At 45.6% G+C, this 8,551-nt stretch overlaps 1 non-coding gene across 1 annotated transcript; it reads right to left on the minus strand.

Annotated features, from left to right (window-relative positions):
• Nucleotides 1-7,523: 7,523 nt before the first annotated feature.
• trnam-cau (transfer RNA methionine (anticodon CAU)) lies at nt 7,524-7,595 on the minus strand. The gene has a single exon. It is a non-coding gene; the product is annotated as a tRNA-Met (tRNA).
• Nucleotides 7,596-8,551: the final 956 nt, after the last annotated feature.

Consider the following 8,551-nt stretch of genomic DNA (forward strand, 5'->3'; position numbering starts at 1 on the left):
AATACTTTCTAATTTATAGTTTTAAAGGTTCGTTCCAACAAAATACTTTCTAATTTATAGTTTTAAAGGTTCATTCCACCAAAATACTTTCTAATTTATAGTTTTAAAGGTTCGTTCCGCCAAAATACTTTCTAATTTATAGTTTTAAAGGTTCGTTCCACCAAAATACTTTCTAATTTATAGTTTTAAAGGTTCGTTCCACCAAAATACTTTCTAATTTATAGTTTTAAAGGTTCGTTCCACCAAAATACTTTCTAATTTATAGTTTTAAAGGTTCGTTCCACCAAAATACTTTCTAATTTATAGTTTTAAAGGTTCGTTCCACCAAAATACTTTCTAATTTATAGTTTTAAAGGTTCGTTCCACCAAAATACTTTCTAATTTATAGTTTTAAAGGTTCGTTCCACGAAAATACTTTCTAATTTATAGTTTTAAAGGTTCGTTCCACGAAAATACTTTCTAATTTATAGTTTTAAAGGTTCGTTCCACGAAAATACTTTCTAATTTATAGTTTTAAAGGTTCATTCCACCAAAATACTGCTTCCTGTCCAACTTCTCAGTTTTAAAGGTTCCTTCAGTTGAGGGCTCCTGGTTCTGTGTGAGGGGTTGAGGGTCGATATGGGATGATGAGGAAGATTTCATGTCACGATGGTCCTGCTAAAGTAACTGAGAGTCATGACATCAAACAATGTCATCAAAATTTGCTTGAACTGAGACCCCTCGCTCCGTGTGGCTGCTCTCACGGTCCGTACGCTCTTGACGGCGCTCCGTGCGGCGGCTCCCCTGCTCCAGACAGAGAAGGGGTACCTGCCGAGTCTCAACAGCAACCCCCCCACCCCAGCCCCCTCCCCAAAGATCATCACGCGTACTGAAGGGCTGTGATTGGGCCGCTGTGGTGCTCTGTCTGTCTGTGACCTCAGGTGCCGCTCCTGACTGCGCACGGTGCTGAAAGTTTGAGATTCCAACAGACATGTCCGGGTAAAAGAGGACGTCTGGTCCCCCATCAGATCAAGTTCACCTGATTCTGATCATTCAAAAAATCACATGGTTGGCCCCGATTTCTGATCACGTGAATGGATCAGGACATCTTTTTGACTGTAGGCCAAAGGTTGTTATGACAATGATGATGTGTCCCAGAAATATATATTTTTTTGAAGATTGCAGTTTGTAACAAAATTGGAATAATTTTATTTTGAAAAGCCAAAATAAAAAGTTGTGCTGACAAAGAGAGCAGTGTGTGTTTTAAATGTGAACCAAACAAGATGCCTGAATGTTTTTGAAAACTGCACTTTGTAATAGAAAATTAAAATTATTTTATTTTGAAAAACAAAATCAAAGCTCAGTTGTGCTGACAAGGAGAGCAGAGTGTGTTTTAAATGTTAATAAAAGAATAAGCCTAAATATTTTTGAAGATTACAGTTTGCAACAAAGTTTGAATGATTTTATTTTGAAAAGCCCAAAAGAATGTTGTGCTGACAAAGAGACCAGTGAATGATTTCAATGTGAACTGAAGAACAAATATTTTTGAAGACAATTTGTGCATTTCTTTGTGCTGTCTGAGTACACATTTGGCCCAGATGTAAGATGTGAATCATGGCTCTGTGCCAGATCTGAACCAAATGTCATAGCTGTAGGCTGGACCAGAACTGGCCCAGATCTGTTCCTGGTTGTGCTGCATATGTGGACTGCATTTGGCCCAGATGTGAAATGTGAATCACAGATTTGTGCTGAATCCAAACAAAATGTCATTGAGTTTTTAACTGTACTGGGCCACAACTGGCCCAAGTCCGTTCCAGATCAGTAATCTATATTGTTGCCGGTATTGGGCCGTTGTGAATAAAGACCCCGGTGCAGATCTGGCAAACGGGTCTGTACCAAATCTCATCCACGGTCTGGAGCAGATCTGCTGCAGTGTTGCTGTCTGGGAACTGTCAGCTCCAGTGGAAGCGCATGGGGAGGCTGTCTCCCCTCCTGGTCCAGGCTGTCTCCCCTCCTGGTCCAGGCTGTCTCCCCTCCTGGTCCAGACTGTCTCCCCTCCTGGTCCAGACTGTCAAACACAGGCTGGTCACATCCAAACTAAAACTCCCACACCTTCAAAAAACACACCACTGAATTCCTGACACAAATCCCTACAAAATGATGATGGTACATTCCACTGTTGGACAACATCTGGGGTTTAGGACACTTTTTCACATGAAAAACTCTAAAAACCTGCTCTGCTCTCCCCTCTGACACAGGGGGAGAGAGCAGCGGGGGAGGGGCGCTTCGAGCCTCGACTCTCCCCTCTGCGCTCTCACTTTACGTCAGCGGGGGAGGGGCGCTTCAAGCCTCGACTCTCCCCTCTGACATAGGGGGGAGGGAGCAGCGGGGGAGGGGCGCTTCAAGCCTAGACTCTCCCCTCTGCGCTCTCACTTCACGTCAGCGGGGGAGGGGCGCTTCGAGCCTCGACTCTCCCCTCTGCGCTCTCACTTCACGTCAGCGGGGGAGGGGCGCTTCAAGCCTCAACTCTCCCCTCTGCACTCTCTCTTTACGTCAGCGGGGGAGGGGCGCTTCAAGCCTCGACTCTCCCCTCTGTGCTCTCACTTTACGTCAGCGGGGGAGGGGCGCTTCAAGCCTCAACTCTCCCCTCTGTGCTCTCACTTTACGTCAGCGGGGGAGGGGCGCTTCAAGCCTCGACTCTCCCCTCTGCACTCTCTCTTTACGTCAGCGGGGGAGGGGGCTTCAAGCCTCAACTCTCCCCTCTGTGCTCTCACTTTACGTCAGCGGGGGAGGGGCGCTTCGAGCTTCGACTCTCCCCTCTGCACTCTCACTTTGTCCCACTTCTACCTCGGGGTACCTCCGGGGCAAAGACCCTGTTATTTTTGCTCGTGGAGGAATTTTTCACCAAGTCATCATTAATCAATCAGGACCCACAGACTCTGTACTGTGCTGTTCTAAATCTGGAGAGGACACCTTCTAGTTGGTTCAAAAGAATTTATTCAGATCAACAGAAAAGAATCCAGAGCTCTGGAGATCGTCTCCCTGTCCTGGAGTCAGCATTCGCAGATGTGTTGTCCCTGGCGTTGGGGCAAGAAGTTGTCAGGATTTGGGGGTTGAGGATGGTGAGGGAATGATGGAGACCCAATTGCAGACAGTGTAGGGCAGTGCACAAAAGAGGTTTATTGATTATGGTGGGGAGACTGGACGATGGGAGACTGGACGATGGGAGAAAGCGAAGCTCATAAAAACAAGAAGGCACATCAGACATAAACTAAACGTCACAAAACTTAATGGAACCAGGACGAACAGGAGAAAACACAGGGTTAAATATTAAAGCTGCAAGCAGCGTTGTTAGGGCCTGAGCCCCCGCGCGGCCTATGGCCGCGTCCTTGACACCGGCCCGAATCCAACGGTGTAATCGGCAAATCCCTAGGCCTTGTAGTTTAGGAGATACAAGCCTCAGTGCGCTGCACAGTGTGACTGCAGAGTTGAGAGCCGGCCCTTTAAGAGCCCCTCCCTTCTCTGCTCGCTCTCTGCCATCTCTGTCAGAGCTGAGAGCAGAGCTGAGAGCAGAGCTGAGAGCCGGCCCTTTAAGAACCCCTCCCCCGCTGCACTGTGTCTGATCTGTGCTAGAGTGGAGAGAGAGGAGGATTCAGAGAAATGTAGTGTGTAAAAGGTGAATAACTCGGCCTACGTTGGTCAAAAGTCACACAAAATACCATATTTTTGTAGGGATTTTTGTCAGGAATACAGTGGTGTGTTTTTAAAAGCTGTGGAATGTATGGTGTAGATGTGAGAAGCATTTGTTTGAGAGTATGTACCCTGAGAGGACACGCTCTCCCCATAGACTTCCATTGTAAGGCGAAAAGTGTCTCCCCCATTTTGACGGCTCATAAAATCCAAACCGAGCGCGTAGTATATTAACCTTGAACAACTTTTAATCAGCACAGTTGGGAGAGTAATGTGTGAAAGTTTGGAAGCCCTGGCATTTACGGTTTAGGAGGAGATAGATTTTTTGGGGGGAGTTTTCAGTCACGTGACTGGATGACTTCAGTCACGTGACTGGATGACAGTGTAGATTCCAATGTAGAGGTTGGGGAAATAGTCTCTGAGAATCCAGCTTGAAGCCACGCCCTCCTTGTTCTTCAAAAACCCAAACAGAGACCATCAGTCTCCCTCCAATCCTGTACTTGGTTCAATGTTGCTGTTCCATTTTGCAGCAGCAGGTGTCGCTGTGATACCAGGTTCAGTTCAAGATTCCCAACTCCAGCTTATGTTGGTGACCTCAGTACCAGGGTAAAATGGTGCTTCAGTGGATCATGTGATCAACTCATGTGTGTCCTCACTGCTCCACAGGTCTGTCAAATGTTCTGTAAAATAGTTGGACCCAGCAGAGCTGCTAGATTAGGAGCTGATGGAGTCGTTGCAGATACCAGGGTCCAAAGTCCAGCTTGAACCTGGTTTGTGCAGTTCTTTGTCAAGCTAGCAGCCGTTCTTGTCACTGCCAAGCTAAAGTGACTTCTGTCAACAAAGGTCAACAAACAAAAGGATATTTCTACTGGCAGTTCAAGATTTTGATCAAACTCCTTTTTCAGAGCTGGAACCTTCCTCTTGTGTCAGCTTTCTGTTCCCATCTCCATGGTAACGGTCAGTTTTGACCCACGTCTTCAATCAGCTGTCAAATACACTAAAACAATTTTCTATCATCCAAGTTGTTTCCATCTCTTGGTGACCTTGTTAGGCTTCCTTATCCATGGAAATATTGGTTTGAACATTTAGTTGTGGGCCTCTGGACCTTTTTTTAGTCACTAAATCTTCAATTTCAGTTAAAAAAATGGTAAAATGAACCTCAAGAAAATCCTAGAAATAAACCAAAGGTTGTTGTGTTTCCTGACCGTTACTGAGGGTGTTAGAACACATCTCTGACATGGACTGGTTTGATTTAGTATTCATTTTAATATCATTAACTATTGGAACATCCATGGTGTTATGGGTCAGTTTAGACCCTCATATATTTACTTCAAGAAAAAGAGAAAAAAGTCTCTTTTTCAGCAACACAACTTTGATATAAACACAAAATGAAAAGCAGAACAAGCCAGAACCCAAAATATGGATTTGGAAGGTCAACAAACAACAACCAGTCAAGCAAACCAAACCAACAGAAACCAGTTACTGGTTCAAAACCAGTAAAAAACAAAAACAGAGGAAAAGTCTCTGTGTGTAAAAATATGCATGTGTGTGTGTGTGTGTGTGTGTATGTGTGTGTGTGTGTGTGTGTATGTGTGTGTGTGTGTGTGTGTGTGTTCAGATGCATGTGTGACACTTCTGTGTGTTCTTTCCAGAGATGTTCCTGCAGTTGAAGCACCATCCGTCCGTCCTGCTGTCCTGACTGCTTGGGCAGTCCTGACCCTCTTTCTTCTGGAACCAGGTCCTGAGGGGGTTGTGGCTGTGGCTGTTCTGGTTGGTGTTGAGGCAGGGCTGCTGAGGAGGACGCTGGTGTGGATGCTCTCTGTGTTGCTGATGGCATGGATGGAGTGCTGCTGAGCTCTGCAGGTGTCTGAGCAAGGCTGCAGCGTCTGGGTCTCGGGGCATCCGTTCCCTTCCCTCAGTGTGTGGCTTGACCAGGGAACTTCCCAGCTCCTCCACAAACATTCCCCTCTTGCTCTTCTTGGTTGAGCTCCACTCCTGGTGGATGTTGGTCCACAACACCAATGTTTCTATGCAGACTCATCAAGGATGCTGCAAAACACAAGAATCCACCCCAAGACTTTCTCTTCAACTGTTGAGGTCTTCATGGCTGGGATGATGCAGGTTCTCTTTCTTATTTTCTTCTTAAAAAAGTCAGTCGTTTCATGTTAAATAATGAATGTTATAATAAAAAACAGTTGATCATCTTTTATTAATTACATGTACATGAATCATGTATATATTTAGTCAGGTTAAGTTGTTGCTGGTTTGATGTAAATATTGATTGTAGAGCATGGTTGTGGTCTCACCTCCACTCTATGGGCCATCCATCGTCATCTTCTGCTTATTCCTTACTAGTAAGGGTCACGGGGGGGGGGGGGGGGCTGGAGCCTATCCCAGCATCTACGGGCGAGAGGCGGGGTTCACCCTGGACAGGTCACCAGTCCATCGCAGGTCCAACACACAGACGAACAACCATTCACGCTCACGCCTACGGTCAATTTAGAGTATCAATCAGCCTCGTCCCCTAATGTCCATGTCTTTGGACTGTGGGAGGAAGCCGGAGTACCTGGAGAGAACCCACGCAGGCCCAGGGAGAACATGCAAACTCCACACAGAAAGATCCCACGCCCGAGCCAGGACCCGAACCCGGAAACTTCTTGCTGTGAGGGCACAGTGCTAACCACTGCACCACCGTGCAGCCCCGCTATGGGCTAGTCTGTCTAATTTCCTGCAGCCAGGAGGGAATTAAAGGCAGTCAGGGGTTTTTAATTTAAGTTGAAGGTGTCTCATGCAATCTCTTTCAATACTCCAGTGGTGGTTTAAGTGAAGAAAAACATGGGTTAGTCAGTAGGACTCTGTGTGTGTGTGTGTGTGTGTGTGTGTGTGTGTGTGTGTGTGTGTGTGTGTGTGTGTTTCCATGCAGACTTTCCCTTGTGACAACCGATTTGATTTGGAAACCATCTCATCTAAATCTCCTCTCCAAAAACCCTCTTCTTCAACTTTGTACCCAAGTTGTCTCCTCATCAGGCACCACAGTATCCAGTAGGTTCAGTTCAAACAGTCATCAGTGATTAATGTTCATGTTCAATGATGAGGTTTTGATTTATTCTTCCAGAATCATCTGAACAAACCCTCCTCAACACAGTGAAGCCTTCATCTGACAGGAGGAGTTTCTTTTCCCAGTGATTCCACTGACAGTGAAAAGCTTTGTTCATCAGACTGGTCTGATAGGATCAACTACTGGTTGCTCTGGAGTGGAAACAGCAACCTGTCAGGAAACATTAGTCAGATCAAAGCCAAGATTAAAGAAAGAGCCTCCAGATCAAAGACAGAATTGATGATGATGTCATCAGGGGGGCTTTGATAGTGTCTTTATTTGTACCTGGAATTCTGTCTTTGATCTCAGGAGGACATGAAAAAAACACAACTGAGGAAAGTAGAGGAGAACATTCAGCTTCATTAGAAACACTCGAACTGTTGAACAGTAGAATTTGTTTGAAACAGTTTACAACACTGAGTGACAGGATTGAAGAGGGGAGATTTTGGTATTTTCAGTTTAATTCTAACTTTAAACTGGGCATGAACATTTTTAGTCGTTCATATTCTAACATACAGAGGAAGTCATGACATTCCCTTTTTTTTAACCTGTCCTGTTCAGGAAATGGAAATGGAAATTTAGCTGCTATGTTGAATCAGAAAAACCTTTTGAAGTCTACTTTTGCTTCAGTCAGAAAGTGGACTGTTGTTAACTCTCACAATGGTTGGTGATTGTGGAGGAAGACAAAATCCTTATGAACCTCTTTTTAACAGACACACATTTCTGAAGACACTGGTTCATTTTATTTTTCGTCTTCCAGCAGAGGATGGTTTCGATCCATCGACCTCTGGGTTATGGGCCCAGCACGCTTCCGCTGCGCCACTCTGCTCTACCATTGACTGAACAGTCCTTGTTTTAGGAGAGCATTATCTGTCTTTGTCTCTGCCCTGCTCTCCTGCTCTCTTTCCCCTCATTTAGTCCTTGACATGATCCATGCTCTACAGCTCTGCAGGTGGAATGAAGACCTGCGTCTGCTCTGCTCGTGCCGTCCTTCGTCTCAACCTAAATTGTTTGACCCACCTTTATAATGATCGGACTCGCTCCCGCTGAGCGCGCCAGACGCTGCAGACAACACAACCAAACTGGCCCCGATCAGGATTTGACAGGCCGAACTCGCGCCAAAATCTTTACAAAAAATCCATTTTTGTCACCCACGTGAAGATGGGTGGGAACATGCCCTAAAAACACCAAGAATAATATTCACCACCTTCTGAACGGGTCCTGGCCCGTCTCCTGCATCAGGGGCCGCCGCAGTCGCCCATCAGCTGTTCATTAGCTGTTCGCCGCAACACTCAATGAGACAAAGACATAGAAGCTCAAACTGCTGTTGAGGAAGCCATGATCGTATAGTGGTCAGTACTCTGTGTTGTGGCCGCAGCAACCCTGGTTCGAATCCGCGTCACGGCAGCATGAGATAAATTTCTTTGTGTGTATTGATGGACACAAGCCACGCAGAAATTTCCCACGATGAAATAGGGCAGTGTTTGGTCAGTGTTGAGCAGGCGTCAGTCTGACAATGATGTAATATTATTGTGTCATCACTTGACCAGACCCAAAAGTAGACTCAGGTATCAGTTTCTTCTCAATGCTAACGTCTGCTAGCTTAGTCTGCTACTTTGATGGCTCTGCCTGCTCAAAGGTCCAGAACCCTGGATGTGGTGGTTCTCACCTGAACGTAGATTCTGTCAGCTCATGTTGTTAAATCAACTCACCAGGAACACCAGTAGATTTCAATGGACTGACAATGAGTCTCATTGAATGGTAAACATGTCAAATATGAAGTCA

This window comes from Aulostomus chinensis, chromosome 1 (assembly GCF_037954235.1).
Source record: "Aulostomus chinensis isolate RoL2024-O1b breed Wild chromosome 1, RoL_Achi_v1.0, whole genome shotgun sequence".
Taxonomy (NCBI): domain Eukaryota; kingdom Metazoa; phylum Chordata; class Actinopteri; order Syngnathiformes; family Aulostomidae; genus Aulostomus; species Aulostomus chinensis.